This window comes from Myotis myotis, unplaced genomic scaffold (genome assembly GCF_014108235.1).
Source record: "Myotis myotis isolate mMyoMyo1 unplaced genomic scaffold, mMyoMyo1.p scaffold_m19_p_12, whole genome shotgun sequence".
Taxonomy (NCBI): Eukaryota; Metazoa; Chordata; class Mammalia; order Chiroptera; family Vespertilionidae; genus Myotis; species Myotis myotis.
This window is the reverse complement of record NW_023416316.1, coordinates 21,594,589-21,616,467: the sequence shown is the minus strand read 5'-3', so window position 1 is coordinate 21,616,467 and position 21,879 is coordinate 21,594,589.

Below are 21,879 nucleotides of genomic sequence, written 5' to 3'. Positions count from 1 at the left end.
TCGCCGACTCCGTCCACACCTTTGGGGACCCCTGGACCCGCTGGGGTTGGACCCCGGCAGGACGCATATTTTACTTATCTACTGAGAAAGAACTCCTCGAGCACCAACTTCTATTGTAGGTAAATAATAGCGCGAGCCCTGAGTAGCCATCCGAAACCGGGGCTACTCTTAGCAACTGCATTGTCAGAAAATAATGACTAAGCCATATCACAGAGATGTTATAATAATAACAGGACCATGTGGTAGAGCAGTTAAAAAGACTGCCAAGGAGCCACTCAGGCGTCAGAAGCTACTAGTATTTGCGGCATTAAAACAGCAAATGCTGCTGGGTGTACAACTGGCTGCTGAGCAGCAATCAAATGAGAAATCGATAGAATGGAGAACACCTGTAGTGTACACATATCTCATTTGAACCAACAGAAAAAAGTGTGAGAGGCGTCTGCAAAGAGCTGTATACAAAGCAGCTTCTTTGCAGGGAAGGAAGAGCCAGGCTTGATTAAAGCAAATAATGGGACTCTCTATAGTAGAACACTGATAGAAACCCTCATTCGGCATAGGAGATTTGCAGGGATTTTCCCTCCTGCAGTTCTCCCTCTTAGGAAAGGAAGAGAAGGGGGTAGCATGGGCTGCTTTTACAAAACAGCCCCAGACAGAAGCAGCCATTAGTGCGACCCAACTCAGAGCTGGAGTGTGGAAGTTGACAATCATGTCATAATTCAAAGGCATTATGCTTAAGGCTTCAGAGGAGTGAAGATAGTTAGGATACTCCCTCCACTAACATATTCCAGAGCAGATACACAACTCTGACAGGAGATTAATTCTCCTAATGTTCTCTAAGGCGGAAGAGGGTCACAACCAAGGTAACTGTGACAAATCAACAAATTACCTCCTGGGACTTAGCAAATTAACATGCCTGAAGCTGACCCAGGGAAAGTTTAGTAAGGTGGCTCTCTGTGCTGCAAAGGACCACATGCTTGGAACATGATCCCAGATAGAGCTGAGGATATCTCCTAGCAGAGATGTTAGACAGAACTTGACATAAATGCTCATGGGACTAAAGTCCATGACTCGGTGAACCTGTGCTTATGGGTGACGGGGCTGACTGGCAGACCCCGAACAACGGATGAATGATTACTCTGACACATGTTTCTGTGAAAGAGCGGCTAAGGGGCTGCTTCGCTATAGGAACTAAGCAGCCCTGTTCGCCTGCCGCCTTAGGCTTTTATTGTAACAACAGCTTGAACTAAAATTAACTATTAGATACTACCAGTAGGGTAAGCATCCTTGAGAAGACACATGTGTCTGTAGTGTCCTTTAAGCAAGGCAGTGTCTAAGTAAACACCCAGGGGCTCAGACGTATTTGGAAAAGTCAAGGCAGGGGCAGGCGCCTTCAGCCAACTCATGTCCCATGCCTCCCCACAATGGGAACGATGGATATTACTCAGCAAACTTTACCATAATGAAAGCTACAATGATGAGCCAGTTAAGGCTTGCTTGAGAAGGATAGAAAAAAAAGGTGTAATCAGAGACAAATTTTCCTGAACACAAGTTGCCCACCCTGCCTCTTAAGGCAGAAACCTCTGAGTCAGAGGATGGGAATTGCATGCTATCAAAGGGACATAATCCCAGAACGTGAGCTGGGATTCAGAAGATGCAAGAGGTGTGACAGAGCAGTGATTCTCACACTTTAATATTTATATGAATCACTCGAGGATTTTGTTAACATTTTGATTCTGCATTTCTCACAAGCTCTTAAGTAGGGCAGATTCTGCTGTCTGGGAACAAACAACACAATGAGCATGGGCATAGAGAACTCAGTAGGGATAATAGTCCCAGTCTCCTAGCTATGCCTAACCAGCACACTGCTAATTTTCAGTTTTGTTTTGTTTTTAAAGAAGGCAGCATCCCCAGAGTCCACAATTCACTCGTGGTTTATTTTCTACTTATGTCCCTCAGCTGTAGTCATTGTCCTTGGGGCTCCAGAACATCCAGGCCCCCTCATCCTCACAAGGCATGGTTAGCACTCAAGCTCCATAGACCTTAACAAGGACAGTCTGGAGCCATCAGTAGCAATAGATGTGACTGACCTCAGTGCTGTTACTATCAGGTTGGTAGGCAAAAGCATTCCATTCTGGGAGCTGAGTTGTTTCTGCATACAAATTGCGTAGATGAACATAATACACTAGAGCATTTGTCTTGGCTCTTATTGAATTCATTCACCATTTCTTACTTGAAAGTGACAAGTTTAATTTGAAAACATGATCAGCAAATAGCATATAAGAGATGTGGTGTGTTCCTCCAAAAGATTGGAGTTGTACAAAATGAAATGCTGTTGTTGATCTTATGTGTTTTATAGATAAAAGTTAACCTGTCATCAGTGCCAACATGCATTGGAATATGAAGGTGGCTCCTCCAGATGCTGCCTTCAGCAGGTGCAGCACAAAGGCTGCCAGTTTTCCCCCAGACTGTTCCTGAAACAGGTGCTTTTAGCTAACATCTGCTTTTTTCTGCTCATAAACCTTTAATTGAAGTCCTCTCCACACTAACAACCTACTTATCTGATACTCATTTGGGTCAGGTTTGTTTGAAGCCCTAAAGCAGAGACAAATACCAGCTTAAAAGTCAAAGCCATCTCTGCTAAGAAGTAGTAGCAAGGCAACTATCATAATTGTACCTTCTTCAGAATTTTTTTGGCAGAAAAATACTCCTTTGTAAATCGGTCTTCTCCATGAAAACAATGGATAGGCATTCTCATGTACCATAATGCAGACTGGAAAATTAGTGAACTTTTCTTAACCACTTTAAAAAAACTCTCTATAATTTAGATTAGAGCCAGAGTCCCAGAATTTAGGATTAATGGATCAAAGTAGATAAAGAAATAAAAAAATGAAGGGTTAGGGTTGCTAGCTTAGGGTTGCTAGATTTTTTTACCTTGAAAAATGTTTCTAAAAAGGAAAAAATAGTCTGAACCGCTATTTGTTGTCATTATCCTAATATATAAAAAGCCAGGGGCCATCATGACCGAAACAACCGGACAGACGATGGAACAGCAGGCTGTGAGGGGTGACAAGGCCGGCAGGGATGTTAGTGAGGGACAGCCAAACAACTGAACAGCAGGCTGCGTGGGGCAACCAGGCCGGCAGGGGGGCAATTGGAGGGCGACCAGGCCAGTAGGGGGGGCAGTAGGGGCGACCAGGCTGGCTGGGGTTGGGGGGGGGGGGGCGGGCAGTTGGGGGCAACCAGGCTGGCAGGGGGGGCAGTAAGGGGAGACCAGGCCAGCGGAGACCATGAACCAGGAAGTTGTGGTTCAATTCCTAGTCCGGGCACATGCCCTGATGAGGGTTTGATCCCCAGTAAGGGGCTTGCTGAAAGCACCTAATCCTTGATTGTCTCTCATCATTAATGTTTGTCTCTCTCTCTCTTCCTCTGTCTGAAATCAGTAAAAAAATATACATGTTTAAAAGAAACAAAATAAACAACAACAATAAAAACAGAGAAATTTCTTCTGCTCTCAACTGGCCAAGACAGGGAAGGCAAAGAAAGGCAATGTTAAAAAAAAAAAAAAGAAAGAAAAGAAAGGAAGAAAGAAAGAAAGAAAAAAGAATGCTACTTACATTACCTGGCCCAAGGTAAACATTCAATGACTGCCAAGTTTTAATGGTAAATTGAGTTGTAAATTTTTGAAATGAATATGCTATGTATTTATACATTGTATTGAAAATGTTCTGTTATTTGTCTACCTTTTCCAACAAACTGTGAACTCTTTGAAGTAGCGATTGTGCTTTACTTATGTATCTCTAGGGGGAACAACTCAGCAAATTGCTTTGTTGAATTAATGAACACTCCTGTACCCTAAAACATTGTGATTTACAAGGAATTACTTATACTAAAAACACACCTGAAACAGAGCCAGCAAGTAGTATACATTTTTAGGTTTCTCTGGGGATCACCCCATGAAAAAGCATACTCAAAACTCTGAGAACACTCTCTGGGGCACATTCTTCCTTGAAGTCAGTCTTAAATTAACCTGTCTTATCTCATGATATCAACCAGAGTAGACTTCTCCAGGCTCTTACCGTATTAGGAACCTAATACAGTTTTGCATTTTGTCTTATGGCCATTAAATGCTGCTCAGTATTTTTAGAGAGTGTTCTGGTCATCTTGCTAAATATATCATTGTAGTCATTAAGAAGATATCTTGATTTTAAATATTTTGACAACAAAAGGCTTAAGCATAAATTACTATTTCTTACTTGTTTCTCTACAGAAATTTGAGTCTAATATAGGATTTGTTATCTCAGAATAGCACCCTAGTAAGCAGGTATTTAAAGGCCAAAGCACAGCTGCAATGTGAATAAAATGTTATTAGACATGTCCTTGATCTTTTAGCTTTATTACAGATTGGAGACTTTTAATTTTTAATAAAATTCATTGCAATGACAGATAAGATAGATTGTTCCCAGTGGTAGTTCACATCCAAGAAATGATATAACATGCCTGACTACCAAATGTAATGGTATGATTAATTCATTGAATTAATTACTTCTTTTGTTGCATATTCATGCATTTTATTGAGAAAAAGAAAATCCCTGAAGATCACTTCTGTATGTAGAAACATAATGAAAATAAAATGAACAAGATGTTTAAAATTAATTTAAAAAATTAGAAGTTAGTATTATACGTCCACCCAGTAATTCTGGTTAGCATATGACTTACAAGTTCAGCAGGGGGTTAAATATTTGTTCAGGATAAAGGAGGAGGTGGCAAAGATCATGGCCACATTGTTATTGAACTTGAAAGAAAATAAAATTAAGTATTGCAACAAGTCTTCTTCTGTATGGTAAAATAATTTTTTCTGGTTTATTAAGAATTCTTATATTCAGACCCTTTCAGGTTATGATGGTGTTTCTCTAGCAGTTCCTGTTTATCTTCTCCCATTTTTCTACTGAGCCACTCACAAAAAACAATGGATGGAAACACACAATTGCAATAGCATTAGGAAGTGAGTGCATTGATTAATTATCTGCCAGTACCAAAGAGAAGTATTCACTAATCAAAGTAAGGATGCAATCCTGAAGGAGAACAAACTCAGGGAAGACAGTAAGACATTTTTATTACACCTATTATAGCACTCTTTCTCAGATATATATTTAGCAGAGGGACAGATCCATACATCCCTGACCAAAAGGTGGTTTTTGTTTGTTTGTTTTATTCTGTTTTGGACTTTTTGCTTTAATTATCTTTCATTACCTCACAACTGCCCACCTCCCTGCCTCCTGGTGAAAAACACTATATGGATTTGGAGTCTATGGTGTCCAATTATTACAACTTAGAGCAGATAAAGACAAGTAATGATAAATGATTTCCTGGAATATAAAATAAGCAATAGAATACCTGAGAGAGAAATATACCCTGGATTCTGCACTTTACACAATCTTTCTATCAAGGTTTTAAAACTTCACTGTCCAGTATGGTAGCCAATGGCCATATGTGGCATTTAAGCACTTGAAAAGTGGCTAGTCCTAATTGAGATTTTTTTTTTAAGTATAAAATACACACCAGATTAAGAGGAGCTTGTATTTTTAAAAAAGTAAAAATATCATCAATATGTTTAATATTAATTACATGTTTTAGATTTATTGGGTAAAGTAAAATATGTTATTAATATTAATTTAACCTGTGCTTTTTAAAAAATGTGATTACTAGAAAACTTTTGGTAGCATATGTGACTTTCTTTTCTGTGGCTCTCACTACATTTCATTTTCATAGCCTTGGCTTAAAGTATTTTTCCTATAGAACTTGTAAAATAATATATAAATATATTTCTCTGTATATAATTAGACAACTAGGCAGCAGAATCAGGATATCTCTTCTTGTTTCAATAAGAGGAGACTAGGTAAAGAGGTTAGTAGTTATGAATATTCAACTTTACCACCCTCCTAACTTCACCTGCTTAAAAACTAAAACCAAGTTCTAATAAAAAAAATCCTTATAGTTAGGGGAACCAGAAGAACATCATTCATTCTGTTTATTGACATAATTGTAATCTATGAACAGATACAATAACAAAACATGAGCGAATAAAAGCGTTTTCCATTGTAAAAGACTTAAAATATTCATTATACTATGATGGTGGGGCATGAAGGAGAGGGAATTACCACAGGAGTAAGAAGTATATTTTAGTAATTTTTTTTTCTCAATGAAATTCAAATTTCATTTGATTTTATGAAATAATATATCAAATTAAGCTATTTAGAAAATAGGCCAAAATACTAATAGAGCTGACTTGGAAGACTGAAGAAACTGGATGAGACTGCAAGAAAATATAATGACTTGAATGGAAGCACCTAGTGCCTTTTTGTTGTTGTTCCTTTTTATCTTTTTTTTTTTGTATTTCCAATAAGACATAAATCAAACAAAATTTTAAAAGTGAAGAATGATGTCTGGCATTTAATATGGAAATCAGATAAATATTAAATTATTTTAAAATAATTGTGGTGAATATAAAATGTAAACATTAAATATATACATTTATATATAATAATTATATAATATATTACTATGTATATAATCAATGAATATATTGATTCTGACATCCCATATCATACTATAAATAATCTGACATCCCATATCATACTATAAAATCTGGAACTATGAAGAATACTCCCACTAGCTCTTTCAAATTCCACCAGCATTTTAGCCATTGGCTCTTTCACATTTTAGTAGAGCTTTTGGAGGTCAAATGTAATTATTCTCCAAGCAAGCTCACTATATTATTTCACATTTTATAATTCATCTCATTCTTTAATTGTTCTATTGTTCTATTTGCATATATCTTGATTGAAAGTCATTGATGTTTCTGCCATTTGGGTGACATTCTATTCATAATAGATTCTACTATTATGTATAGAAATATTTATTGCAAACATTTTTATATAGTAGGATATTTAATATTCATGTAATGAATAATACTTGAGAGAATACAGTTAATTTTAAATAAAAGCATGTACTCATAGAGAGGGGAAATATGAAATGTGAAAAGAGCATGAAAATGAAAAGCATAATAAGCAAATTAAGAATGAGAAAAGTACTGAACAGAAGTCTGGATACTGCAAAAAAAAATTCAAATCAGAGGGAAATTTTCAAGCTTGAGAAGATAATTTAGAGGCATCAAGAACAAATCAAGAAAAAAAACTACAAGGAAGAAGCAAATAATATGGCAAAAAAAAAAAATGTCTTCAGGAGGCACAGAATTAAAGATAGGAGCTTACACTTGCTTCCTGCTTTTGGCTTATACTCTACCTGTCATGATCTTGTTGCTCTAAACATAGTAGTTAATTAGTTGAGTTAATCCTCACAACAAGCTGGGGTTAAGGGCTATAATTATCATGCCCTTTACACTCAGAAAAACAAAACACCAAGAAATCAACTGCCTCGGATCCCAGGTACTATGTGGTAGAGACAGGACTAAACCTGAGGCTGTCAGACTGCAATCTGTGCTCAAAAGCAGTTTCGTATGTCATCTCTCAAGAAAAATGAGCACCCATAACTGAGTACATGGCAGAATTAATTTAAACACAGCAGCACTTACATATTCTTGATTTAAATAAATTATACATACATAAACATAAATAGATATATGTATATGAATGCATATCTATTTCAGGTATCCTATATAATAAAAGCCTAATATGCTAAGTGTCTGGTCGTTCGGTTGTCTGTTCAACCAATCAAAGCATAATGTGGTAATGATATGCTAAGGCCACTCAATCACTCGCTATGACATGCACTGACCACCAGGGGGCAGACGCTCCAACCGGTAGGTTAGCTTGCTGCTGGGGTCTGGTCCATCAGCACTGAGCAAGACGGGCCAGACACGCCCTGGAGACCCTCCCGCAGTCCCTCCCTGCTGGCCAACCTCCGGCATTCCTCCCTGGCTCTGATCATGCCCCAGTGCAGTCCCTTGGCTTGGCCTGTGCCCTCTCACAATCTGGTACCCCTGAGGGGATGCTGGAGAGCCGGTTTTGGCCCAATCCTGCAGGCCAGGTCAAGGGACCCCACTGGTGCACAAATTTGTGCACTGGGCGTCTAGTCTATAATAATCCAGGAAAATAGATTAGACTATCTACCAAAAAAATATATATGTATCTTGAAACATATGGCAATACCCAAAGCCAAAAGATAACACTTCCTTTTCTATAGAGCTAATAAAGAAAATATTTTTTAAATAAAGGTACTTATTTGGTATCACAGAGCCAAATTAACCTTTGTGTACAAGCTACACCAGGAAAACATTCTGACACATAAGCCATTGAAAAGCATACCATCCATGCACATTCTGAAAGTTACACAGCAATAGATAAATAAGAACAATTAATCAAAATTAGAAAGTTTAAAAGAGAGGGATTATAAATGATAGTAGCTATAAAATGTTTTGGATGTATTAATTTTTCTGCCTATTTGTGACCAGTTTTTAAAAATAACATTATATATTAATGTAGCAAAAGGAGTACTTAGTGCCTTTCTACACTCACCAGAAAAATGGCAACCAATAGTTACTTGTGTTTGCTTCTAACACTGTTCTGGTTAGCGTTACTTGTTGGTTTGATGTTGTACTTTAATAAGATTGATGTATTCTGATAAAATATTAGTGTGAAAATTTTCAGTTTCTATAAGTTCTAAATTAAATGTTTTTCAAAGTCCCAGTAAATGTAATTAAAAATTATATTTTAAGCAATTATACAAACATCTTTGAAAGTTTAGAAAAAAATATAGAAATGTAGAAGGGTTCTACACTCATATTGCTTTATAAAATATTAACTTTCCACTTAATTTTGAAACCTAACATTGGTATTCTAGAGGATGCATTAGGAGTATGGTTTATAGAATTAAGGAGTAAAATTTCACTTAGTCAAGTTTAATGTCATGAGTATTCCTTGGCCCTACATCAAAGTGTGACCAAATCAATGAACATTAATTTGAAATAGTGTATTTTTATGATTCCCAGATTAAACTGGCTTTTTCAAAATTGCTAATTTAGAACTGACCTCAATCTGACAAGATAAGAGCAACTGTCTCTATTGCTCTCTCTGTCATCTCAACACACACACACACACACACACACACACACACACACAGGAGAGACGGAGAGAGAAACATCAATGAAGGCAAACTATATGTTAATAGTGAATCGAAATATGTGTTTTGTGAATATTCTTTTCTATCTTCTAAATAAACATGTATTAATTATTAAATAAAAATAATAGCAATTTAAAAACATGGCTTTGTATAAATACCTAAATAAAAACCTCTTCTATATCTATGATAGGTCTATTATTTTATAGATTTGCAAATCCTTTCTGGTTGTTTATAAAATTTTTCTTTATGCTTTAATATAATCAATTGTAAAATGATACTCAGATTTTCTTTTTTTCTATGGCCAAGTAGTATTCCATTGCATAAATGTACCATAGCCTTTTTGTCCACTCATCTACTGATGGGGTTGCTCCTGAATCTTGGCTATTGTCAATAACACCACAATGAATATAAGGTAAATATATCCTTTCGAATTAGTAATTTGGGTTTCTTTGTATATATTCCCAGAAGTGGAATTGCTGGGTCATAAGGAAATTCCATTTTTAATTTTTTAAGGTTACTGCATACTGCTTTCCACAGTGGCTGCACTGATCTGCATTCCCAGCAGCAGTGCATGAGGGTTCCCTTTTCACCACATCCACACCAAAACTTGTTTGTTGATTTTTCAAACAGCCATTCTGATAAATGTCAGGTGCTATATCATATGGTTTTAATTTATATTTCTCTGAAGATTAGTGATGTTCAGCATATTTTCATATGCCTATTGGCCATCTTTGGAGAAGTGTCTATTCAGGTTCTTTGCCCACTTTTTAATTGGGTGGTGGACACAGTGCAATATATAGATGATGTATTGTAGACTGTATACTTGAAACCCATCTAGTTTTATGAACAAATGTCACCTCAATAATTTTAATAAAAATTTTTGATGGAAAAAAACTCAGAATATTAGAAAAGATAATAATTTATATATCTCACAGCTGGTGGAGGAAATAGAGTCTGTAAATGATGTAATATTTTACTTGTATTCCAGATTTCACAACTATGATCAAACTTGACTTTTCAAATTTGTTCCCCTCTTGACAGATAACCTTAAAGCATTTAAAATTGTTTGGCTTCCTATACCTGACAAAGAGTTGGCTGATACTTTAATTACAAGGTTTACATTATCTTTAAAATGCATCATGAGAAAATCCTATCTAATAAGGAGGGAATGTGCTAATTGACTGCCATGCCCTCAAAGATGGTGGCGCCCACAGCCAATAAGGAGGGAATATGCTAATTGACTGCCATGCCCTCAAAGATGGCGGTACCCACAGCCACAAGATGGCGGCGCCTAGTCCCCTCAGCCCTGCCAGGGTGGCAGGCACGCAGCAAGGCTGGGCCCGCCAGATGCACTGCATGCCTGCCTCTGAAGTTCCCCAGTCCTCTAAGTCCCCCACCCGCCCAGGGCTGGCCCAAAGTGCAGGCAAGCCTCAGATGGCAGCTGCCCAGCCACCCAGGGCTGGCCCGATGTGCAGACAAGCCTCGGATAGTAGCTGCCCAGCCAACGCTCAGGCACAGGCAAGCCTCAGATGTCAGCTGCCCAGCCGCCCAGGGCCGGCCTGAGGCACAGGCAAGCCTTGGATGGCAGCTGCCCAGCCACCCAGGTTTGCCTGAGACTCAGGTAACCAGGGCCCACTGAAGCTTGCGCTGCTGGCAGTGGCAGCAGCAAAGGTGTGATGGGGCATCAACTTCCCCTGATCACTGAGTTGCCTTCTGCCCCTGAGGGCTCCTGGACTGTCAGCCTTCAGAGAGCAGCTCCCTCCTCCGAGCCCAGCTCGCTGGCGTCTCCACCGCCCTGGCTCTTGCCAACACCTGGGGAGACTTTGTACATTCTTTTCATTTGGCGTTTCTTTACGTTCCTGATTTTATTCTCAATATATTTTTGCTAAACACCGAAAAAAAAAAAAAGGGGGGGGGGCAGGCTGGGCTAAGGGACCTCCCCGTCCAGTGCATGAATTTTCATTCAACAGGCTTCTAATCATTAATAAATGGAATGTAAAAGAAAGTTAACACACCTAAGTACAAAATACAATGCAAAATATTGGGATTTTTATTATATAGAGGAAAGGGGAAATAATATTTATAGTATAATAAGTACTTTTCAAATACTGTGCTATGTTTTTAATATGTGTTAGTCTAACTTAAAACTCACAACAAACCTTTGTTGTAGGCATTAATTTCCCCTTTTCGCAAATAAGAGAATGAGTCTCAAATAGATTTTGTATCAAATAGTTCGAGTATTTCACAGCACCATTAAGGGATGGAATTAGGTGTTTAACCCACCACTGCCTGCCCAGAGCAGCTTTTCCTTCAGTGGTTTGCAAAGTGTGGTCCCTGGACTAGCAGCTTCTGCATCACATTTTTGGAAATGCATATGCTTGGCCAGCTGACTTAGAAACTTGAGCAATGTGTATTTTAACCAGCCTGCCAGATATTTTAAGGCACACTCTAGTTTGAGAAACGTGCTAAATCATCCCTTGGGTAGTACATTGATTGGTAAAACACTAAACAGATGTTTTCAGGAACACTTAAAATCTGCAAGTCTATTCTTTTGTTTGCTTCATCCTCTCCCTTTACATTTACAGGATTCTGGAGGACTATAAGGAAAATTTGAATCCAATATGTAAAGTATGACAATAGTAAGAGATGATAGATAGATAGATAGATAGATAGATAGATAGATAGATAGATAGATGATAGATTTGTTGTTCCACTTATTCATGCATTTATTGACTGTTTCTTCTCTGTGCCCTGACTGGAGATCAAACCCACAATGTTGGCATATTGGGACAATACTCTAATCCCGTGGTCGGCAAACTGCAGCTCGTCAGCCACATGCGGCTCTTTGGCCCCTTGAGTGTGGCTCTTCCACAAAATACCACGTGTGGGCGCACATACAGTGCGATTGAAACTTCATGGCCCATGCGCAGAAGTCGGTTTTCGGCCTGGGCGAGTCTATTTTGAAGAAGTACTGTTGATATTTGGCTCTGTTGACTAATGAGTTTGCCGACCACTGCTCTAACCAACTGAGCAACCTAGCCAAGTCCCTAAAAATTCAGTTTTAACCCCTGAAATTTGATTTGTTTTTAATGGCACAAGGAAAATGGGGTGGAAAAAGTGAAGAATGAATCTGGACTAATATTACTCCATCTTTTCTGTATCTTCCTGAGCCCATAGAGATTGTGCATTAGAAATACTATTTTGTTGTTTACTTATCTCATGGCCTCTCTTGTTTCTTCGTTTCTTCCATTAAATCTGCTACAGTGAGACACACAAATCCTGGATGATAAGCATAACCTCCTTCTTCTCAGTCTATGAGTTCTTGGCTGTTGCCATTGTTTATTTGTAAAATTGTCTATTCCTGTGTACAAATCCAAGTCTATGGTATGATATCTAAGAGTGAGTTTCTTGAGAAATCTGGGTCTTCCCAGAAAACAGAAAACACAAGTGTGTTGGGGAGATTCCTACTTGTTCTATTGTGTGACCGTTGTAGGTCTAGTCCAGTGATGGCGAACCTTTTGAGCTCGGCGTGTCAGCATTTTGAAAAACCCTAACTTAACTCTGGTGCCATGTCACATATAGAAATTTTTTGATATTTGCAACCATAGTAAAACAAAGACTTATATTTTTGATATTTATTTTATATATTTAAATGCCATTTAACAAAGAAAAGTCAACCAAAAAAAATGAGTTCGCGTGTCACCTCTGACACGCATAGCATAGGTTCGCCATCACTGGTCTAGTCAATTTAGCAGGAACCAAGAAAATAAAAAAGGATCCATTAGCAAGTACTGAGCACCAACGTCCACACATTGGGGGCTATGATAGTGAAAGTACCCTAAACTGTGTGGAGGCAGAGATGACGATCTTTTCCATTGGTCTCATTTAATCTATGTCTGAAATGGCAGTTATTTGTGAAGAAATCATATGATTCACTTTTAAATGTATTAACGTTTTATCTGGAATTTTTTATCAGAAAGTATGCTCTAATTAGACTTTTTCCTCAAATATTTGCTTGAGCTTCTAGCATTGAGTTCTTCTTTCTCTCATTCTTATGGAATGCCTCCTTTGCCATACACAGAATCATATCTAGACCAAGTTTTGAGTTGTCTACTTTGTTATTACTACTTAAAATAACTTGAATAATTTATGCCTGCATCCCCATTATCTGCCTACTATTCTTAGTTATGGTTATTCTCACTCAATTTTTCCTCTGACTGGCTTTAGAATCACTGGTGTTTGTTTTGTGTTGAAATAAATCTGCATGCTGATGTAAGAAATAAATATGTATTCCTTCTCCAAAAATAGATATGATTCTACAATTATTCAAATTTAAATTTTTTTTTCTTCTTGCAATGTAGCGACTGTCTTCACTAGGGCCTCAGATTTTACTAATTAAATTTATTTATGCTTTGCCACTTTATGACTAACAGGGTTCTTACAAATTTATAAAGGCAATCAGTTTTCCATGATATTTCATAATTCCTAATTGTGTATATATAGGGATATTAGTATATTTATTTTATGAATGTCACTTTGCTAGTGTTTCATTATTTATTGCTAATTATCATTTCCCTTTTTGACAGTGTAGCTCATAATTTAGCAAAATACCTAATATCCTTAAAAGACATGCTTTATAATAAAACTAGAGGCCCGGTGCAGGAAATTCATGCATGGGGGGAGGTGTCCCTCAGCCTGGCCTGCACCCTCTCACAATCTGGGACCCCTGTGGGATCGGGCCTAAACTGTCAGTCGGACATCCCTCTCGCAATCTGGGACTGCTGGCTCCTAACCACTGGCCTGCCTGCTTTCCTGATTGCCCCTAACCACTTAGCCTGCCTCATCACCCCTAACCACTCACCTGCATGCCTCATCGCCCCTAACCACTCTGCCTGCCTGCATGATCATGCCTAATCCCTGCCTGCCTGCCTGATCACCCTTAACTGCTCGCCTGCCTGCCTGCCTGATTGATCCTAACCCCTGTGCTTTATAATAAAATTCCAATGTAAAGAATTTCACAAAATACTGAAGTTCTTTGTCATCCTGTAACTTAGTTGAAAGAACTCTGTACTTGATAGTTTAGAAACATAAAGTTAGGTACTTGTTAAGGACCAGACAGAAATCAGAACTAGTGGAAGAGAGTTAGTAAACCAATGTTGGTGGTTTAGGGCTGTAGTTGTGCAAATTCTCATTTCTGGTTTTAATTTCCATTAAAATTCCAGACCAATTTCAATTGGGCACACACACACACAAAATCAGAGTAATGAATTCAACACCAATTTTATAAGGGGACATTTTCTACCTTTTCTTTTTCCTGGAATCTGTAAGTAAACTACAATTTATTTAATACTAGCATTAGATTCACAAATCACATTTAGTAACTAGCATAATTATTTTATGTGGAAATGGGCTAATTCAATGCCTTAAGCTAGAAATTATTTTCTTCTTTTTCTGATCTTGCAGCCTTTATGGTCAAGGTATCTGTTTTTTTGTTCTGCTACTATGGAAACAAAATTGGTATGTCTAATTGAAGTAAAACTTTTCCACTTATAATTATGTGGATAGAGCACAGATCCTCAAATTCTAATGCCTTACTGAGCCTGTTTCTTCATCTGTAAAATGATGTAGTAATAATAATAGGAAATGGACTGGAAGATATAAAAGTGTCCCATAAATATTTGTACAATAAACATATAAATGCTAGCTATTTTTATTACTCAATTTGTTTATTCTCTGAAAAAATATTAAAGCCACCAATTACTGAATTATATATTATTCATTTCCTCATTTTCAGGTTGAAATCACCAAACAATATTTACTAATGTCCCAGTGTGCTTGGAACTATGCTAACTATAATAGGCAATATGCAGGTTCATTTTTTGCCATCTACTTATAAGGCCTAAATTTAATGAAAAATTGTAATCCAGAACTTGGTTGGGGTTTTTAAAGATATGAAGAAATTTATGGGGAAATGTTTCGTAGGTCAGCATGAGATATTTGTAGACAAGAAATCCAGTTTGTTGCTAGGGAGTTTAAACCATCCATGGATTTAACAATTAATTATAGGAACTTGTTAATAAATAATGGACCCTTACCACTCATTTATGATGGATTATAAAGTGTTCTCTCCTTTGAAAAAATGATTTCTCTTTAATTACTTTAATTATCACATTACTTCCAGAGAATGCAACATAAGAACTATTATTAAATCCTACCTGGGATAGGAAAAAGAAAACTTGATCCCTAAATTTAAAGGCTGTTTCTATATTATAGCAGGACATTCTAGCAATTAAGTTCAATAAAAAGCAGAAAAATAAATTTGGCTCACTGAATTGCTGCCTAAAATTTACTTTGCTGAATTTATAATGTTTTGTTTGGCTGACAGAAAAAATGGTAGTTATTAACAAAAGGAATCTGTGAATTTAGTAAAAACTCTGACAAGAGATATTTGAATTATTTTTGAACATTATGAATTTGAATATGTACCATATATTATCAGAAGAGACCTAGGGGATAAAATCAAATCTTTATGTTAAATGCTCGCTTTTCATGGTTAAACACACACACACACACACACACACACACACACTTTGCAGCTTTTGTGTTATAACAAATCAGAAGGAAATAGTGATGCTCTAGCCTTTTCATTAAACAATTATGAATTACAGTGTGTATATTCAGAACGCAAATTTATTTTGTTTGTTTCTACCCTTAAAATTTATTTTTGTGCATTCTAATGTTCTGTTTCCTGATTTAAGTGCTGGTTGCTTGGGTGTATTCCATTTGTGAAAATTGAGCAAACTGTACCTTTATTATAGGAGCATTTTTAATATGTTTTTCTTTATTTTTAGATATAGTAAGAGAAAGGGAGAGAGAGAAAAAGAAACATCAATGAGAGGGAAATGTCCACCAGCTGCCTCCTGCACACCCCCTACTGGGGATCGAGCTCACAACTGGGGCATGTGCCCTGACCAGGAATCAAATAGGTGACCTCTTGGTGCATGGGTTGATGCTCAGCCACTGAGACACACTGGCTGGGCCATTTTTCCTTTATGTGCTTTTTACTCCAATGCCCATGACCATTATTAATCAAAATTGATTTAACATAAATCTCCTCCCCAGTCCTTGGGTCCTTTAATTAGATAGAAGCCTGAGAAAGTGACTGTATTCTTTCTTTTATTTCTAATAAGTCCTTTTCTTCACCCTGTCTTGCTAACTAAAAACGAACTTACAGATTCATTTTTGCAACCTATTCGTAGTCAGATGAAGAAATAAGAACAGATTAGGAGGCTGTATTAGTCACTTTTTTTCCAAAGAAAAAGAACCAGTAGGATGTATACATATAGAGAGAAATTTATTTCAAGGAATTGGCTCACTCTATTTGGGGGACTAACAAATCTGAAAATTTTAGGGTAGGGCAGCAGGCTAGACACTCATGGGAAGAACTGATATTGCAGCTAGAGTCTGAAGTCAGTGGGAGGCAGAATTCCTGCTTCCTTGGGAATCTCAATGTTTTTCTTTTAAGGTCTTCAACTGTTTAGAGGAGGCCCACCAACATTATGGAAGATAATCTGCTTTACTCAACCTCTGCTAATTTAAGTCTGAATCTCATCTAAAAAAAAAAAATACCTTCACAACGACATCAAGGCTGGTGTTTGGCCAAATATCTAGATACCATGGCCTTTTCAAATCATCACATAAAGTTAACCTTCACTGCAGCCATGAAGTTCTTATTTTACTTGCTCTTTCAAGTGGGTTATGTACCCTCTGGGCAGAGCAGGTGTCTAAATATGACTCTTTCTCAGTTCAGTGCTTTCCTAGGTTCCTGTGTTCCCAATCAGGAAAACTGACTGCATTTCCCACAATCTGTGTGTTCCCTCTTGCTTACTCAGACCTTGTTTTTATTGTTGTTTTCGTTGCTGTTGTAATTATTTTAAATACACCCTGTTCTCTCTTTGGCTATCTTTGCCCTTTTTCAAAGGTTATTGTAGGCAGGATTTTAAATGGTTCCAGTGTGGTTCTCTCTTCCGTTTGGTCATATTTAATCCATAGGGAGTAAAAGCAGACGGAGTAGAAGTACTTGACTTCAGGCTCCCTGTCTCTTACTAGTAATGTAATGTAGGTTACAAACTGCAAAGTCAAGAAGATTCAATGCTTCCATCTGTAGTTTAAGGAATTTGTCTTATCAATCAAGGTCATGACAAGAAACAGAACATCAAAAAGTTTAATTAAAGAAAGTTCAGTGAAAGGACAGTTTATAGAGATCAATCATAGTTGAGGGAGAAAGCACCCCAAATAATAGCCAGAAAGTAAAGCTATCTGGTGATATTGTCTGTAGAAGTCAGCCTCCTAAGGCACAGGGCAGTGGGAAAAAAAGGCAAATAAAATATGTTTAGGTAAAAATGGGGATGGGCCAGTCCAGTCCACCATTTGGGCCATTCAGATTCTATTCTCATCCTTTTTATTTCGATTTTTAAAAACTACCACATGCAGAACAAACATATCACAAACTCTAAAGTGCCATATTGTCATTGTCCTCTTGATGCTTTGTCCTCTACTAATTATTTAACTAATGACACCAACAGTGACTATTTAAAATATTTTTGCTGCTACATGACATTACCAATGTCAAGATTGTCCATTTAGTCATTCAGTTTTCATGTTACAAAAGCCGAATCCCACTTTGAGGGTTTGTATCTTGTGCCAGACCCAGCCACCAGTTATTTTGTCTATCAGAATTCTATCAGAAAGTAGATTTCCCTTTCAACAGTTTAATTAAAGAGACTACAATGAAAGGATAATTCACAGATGTGTGGAGAGGTGTAAGGGAACCAGTGAGGAGTGATGAAGAGCTCAGAGATTAGCAACTTTATGAAACACTGGTACCTTTGTGCCTGAATGGGCAAGAGAAAGGAAGAGATAGAGATTCCCAGTCTGCTGAGAGTGAGAGCTGTCATACAGACTAAATCTTAGGTAGAGGAACGCAAACACTGATAAAACTATGTCCTGGTAGAAAACTAACAAGGGAATAAATGCCCAGTCTCTTTGTTTTCCTGCCTTCCAATCTTCTGCCACTGCATGTCAGAAGTCAAGAGAGCCTGGATGCTGCCTTTCATAAAATTCGTCCTCACAGGATGCAGAGCAGGGCATAAAAGAATGGAAAATGAATCAAGATTGTCCCACAGAGAAAGATAGCACTGTTATTAACTTGGGGCTCTTCTACATGTGACAGTTAATCACTGGCCTGGCCAGTGTGGCTCAGTGGTTGAACGTTGACCTATGAACCAAGAGGTCCCTGGGTCGATTCCCAGTCAGGGCACATGCCCGGGCTGTGGGCTCGATCCCCAGTAGGGGTCATGCAGGAGGCAGCTGATCAATGATTCTCTCTCATCATTGATGTTACTATTTCTCCCTCTCCCTTCCTCTCTCTGAAATCAATAAAATAAAAAGTTAATCAGTGATGTCTTCAACTGAAAGTTGGTAATTGTTATAAAGGTTTGGAACAGAAAAATCTTACTACATAAGTAGATATCACACCTTGATGAGGTTTTCTTGTCATTCCTTTAAAATATCTAGATGCCTGGTTTCCAATGCTTTTATCTCACTGAGACTTCAGAATAAAACATAACATGAGTAAAATAGGGTTCTCTCCTAATTTGGCTATTACATATTTCACATGTTCCTCCAGTATAATTGACATGACAAGAGGCATTTAAAACTATATTTTGGAATTATTTAGAGGAGATATTTGGTATTCCTCTTAGGACAAAGAACGGGGAACAAAATGCTGAAGAGGGGAAAAAGCTGCAAAGGAATTGGGAAGGCTATTATCCAAAAGTCAATCAAAACATTCAAAATTGCATAAGGGAGAAGTCCCATTTGTTTTAAGAATGACTAATCTATGCTGCTTCAGTAATGGCTACAAAAGTCAGATGCTTGCTTTGCTCCGGCAGGGAGACATATCCATCACGAGGCTTAATATGCTCATGTGTACTTTTTCGAGAGCTTTGCTAACGCCTGCTGATTTACCTGCAATACATTTTCCAGAAACTGTTGAGTAAAATGACAACATATATATTTAGTTTCACACTTCAGTCTGTCCAATTAGCAGTGTTTGCAGTACCAGCTGTGAGCCCGGGAGAGGATTTAATTTTAAATACAGTAGTCTGGTTAACAAAAAAAAAGAAAAAGAAAAGGCTGAGCCATGAATTTGCCATGTGTTAGTCCCCAATCATTTGTTTCTGAGAAATAGCTCTTGATTGCTATTATTAAAAATTGCTCAAAAATACTAGCTCCTGAAATTATATAAAGGATTGGCATGAGACCAGCTGTTGTGGTAGCCATCATAACACATAATATATTAATTAGGGTAGACGCCCTGCTCTTATTTAACCTCGGCTCAATTTTCTGGAAAACACAAGTCCTCTCAAGCTCATAAATGGAAGTTAAAGAGCTTTGAAAACAGTAAAATTTATACAATGCTAAAATATGAAAAAATAAAAAGATAGAATTTTATACAAGAGAACCAACCTGGTAGGTTTTCTCTTTTTTACCTAATATTTAAGCAATAAATAAATATTAACTGCTATTTGGGGAAATATATCTGAAGGCAAAAGATGGTGCCAGAGATAGTACTATTAAGAGGAGTTTAGAAACGCTTAAGGAATTTATGAAGTCTAGTCTTAGAAATAGTTAAAAGGTGACTAGAAAATCACCTATTCTGAATAATATTGACCAAAGGCATGAAATTATTCTAACAATTTTTACTATCCATGGCAGAGATATAATATTCATCATCATCCTAAGTAATAGTAAATTAAAATTGTCTCAATAGATTGTGATTTAAATTGAATAAATATTAAATGTGATCATCATCTCCTTTAAAATTAATCTCAGGATTCAACTGGGAAAAAGGGGAAATAAAACTGTGAAAATAAAATAATTTAGAGAAAATGAATTCAAAAAGTATTAAACCTAACAGAAATAGATTTGTAAATATATGATGAAACAGGAAATGCCTTTAATACTGAAAAAAAATATTTTATGAATTAAGCCTGCCAATATAGACATAAGAAACAAAACAACTGAAGAACCAAAGGGGAAAAAAGCAAAAGAAATGAATTAATGATGTAGGTAGAAAGGAAATAGACAATGTAAAAACAATAAAAGTAATTACATCTAGGGATAGACATTTGAAAATAAAACAAAATATGTTTAAAAAATAAAAGCTAACTAGTCTACCAATCAAAAGTAAACAAAATGTAAATATACAAAATTGGAAAAAAGAAAGAACGTATAAAGTATAGTGTCCTATAAAGGGCTAAAGGGCTGAAGACATTACTAAGGCAATGAAGACAGGGGGGTGAATTTCCAGTTAAATTTAAATTTCAGGTAAAACACAAATTATATATGTATATATCCAAAATCTTGCATGAGATAAGCTACAGAATGGGAGGCAGCTCTCAGCAACTTGAGTTCCATCTCAGGCCCTTGCTACATAGCTCTTTCCCTTATCCTCCCAGAACATAGAACCTTACTTCTTTAAGGCCAATAGGAGAACCTCTAACCTAGACAGTCTTTTAAAAGGATTGCCTGATTAGATCAGACCCACCTAGGATACTCTTGCTTCAGATTAATTTAAAATCAATTAATTTCATCTGCAAAAACCCCAGGACCTTTACTATATAATGTAACCTAATAATGAGAATGACATTCATCAATATCACAGGTCCTGCCCACATTCAAGTGAGGGTATTACATAAAAGTTTTACACCGAGGTGGTAGGAAACTTGAGAGCCATTTCAGAATTTTGTTTAAAACAATCCAAACTCTAACCCTGATCATTCCCGTTCCTCATACATGCAAAACACATTCACCTCTTCCAAAGCTCCCTAAGTGTCTCCTCCCATTTTAGCATCAGCTCAAGTCCCAAATCACATCATCTAAATCATCCAGGTGAATTTTGAGGCTCCTAGATATGATCTCTTTAAGTGCAGTATCTGGGGCTCAATCTCCCCCATCTGCACACTTATAAAACTAAAGAGACAAGTTATCAACCCCCGTGGTGCTTGTACAATGGAGAGGCAGGCATAGAGGAGTAGCTATAAACATTCTAGCTTTAAAAGGGGGGAAGTGAAAGATAGAAAGGAGTCACTGGCCCATGGCAGTTCTGAAATCCAGCCGGAGTTCCTCGATTAGGTCTCAAAGCCTGGACATAATCTTCCATGGCTTTCTGTTTCACCCCTGAGGCTCTTGGTCACGATTCTTTATATGAAAGAACATGTTTTCAGCAGAGTAGTTTTATTAACCGCTTACTTCCAGTGGAATCTTGGGGTTTATACTCTCTCCTCCTTTTAGTCCAAGCTGACAGCGTTTCTGCTGAAATGATTTTTTTTTTTCTCAAAAACTTAAAGGATCTTGCATGGATTTTCACTGGGCTTCACTCCACTAACCAAAAGCCACACCCACAGATCTTTTTGACATAATTCCTTCTCTCTTTGACTCCTGCTAAGCTTGCTGAAGGTTAAATGCTCTTGAATTTCATAGAGGCCCCCTGTTTGATTGAGGGGATCTGTAAGGCACACAATCTCAGTTAAAACGCCCTTTGTGTGACTGAATATTTTGGCTTTTTTAAAAAAATATATTTTATTGATTTTTTATAGAGAGGAAGGGGAAGGGGTAGAGAGTCAGAAATATCAATGAGAAACATCGATCAGCTGCCTCCTGCACACCCTCTACTGG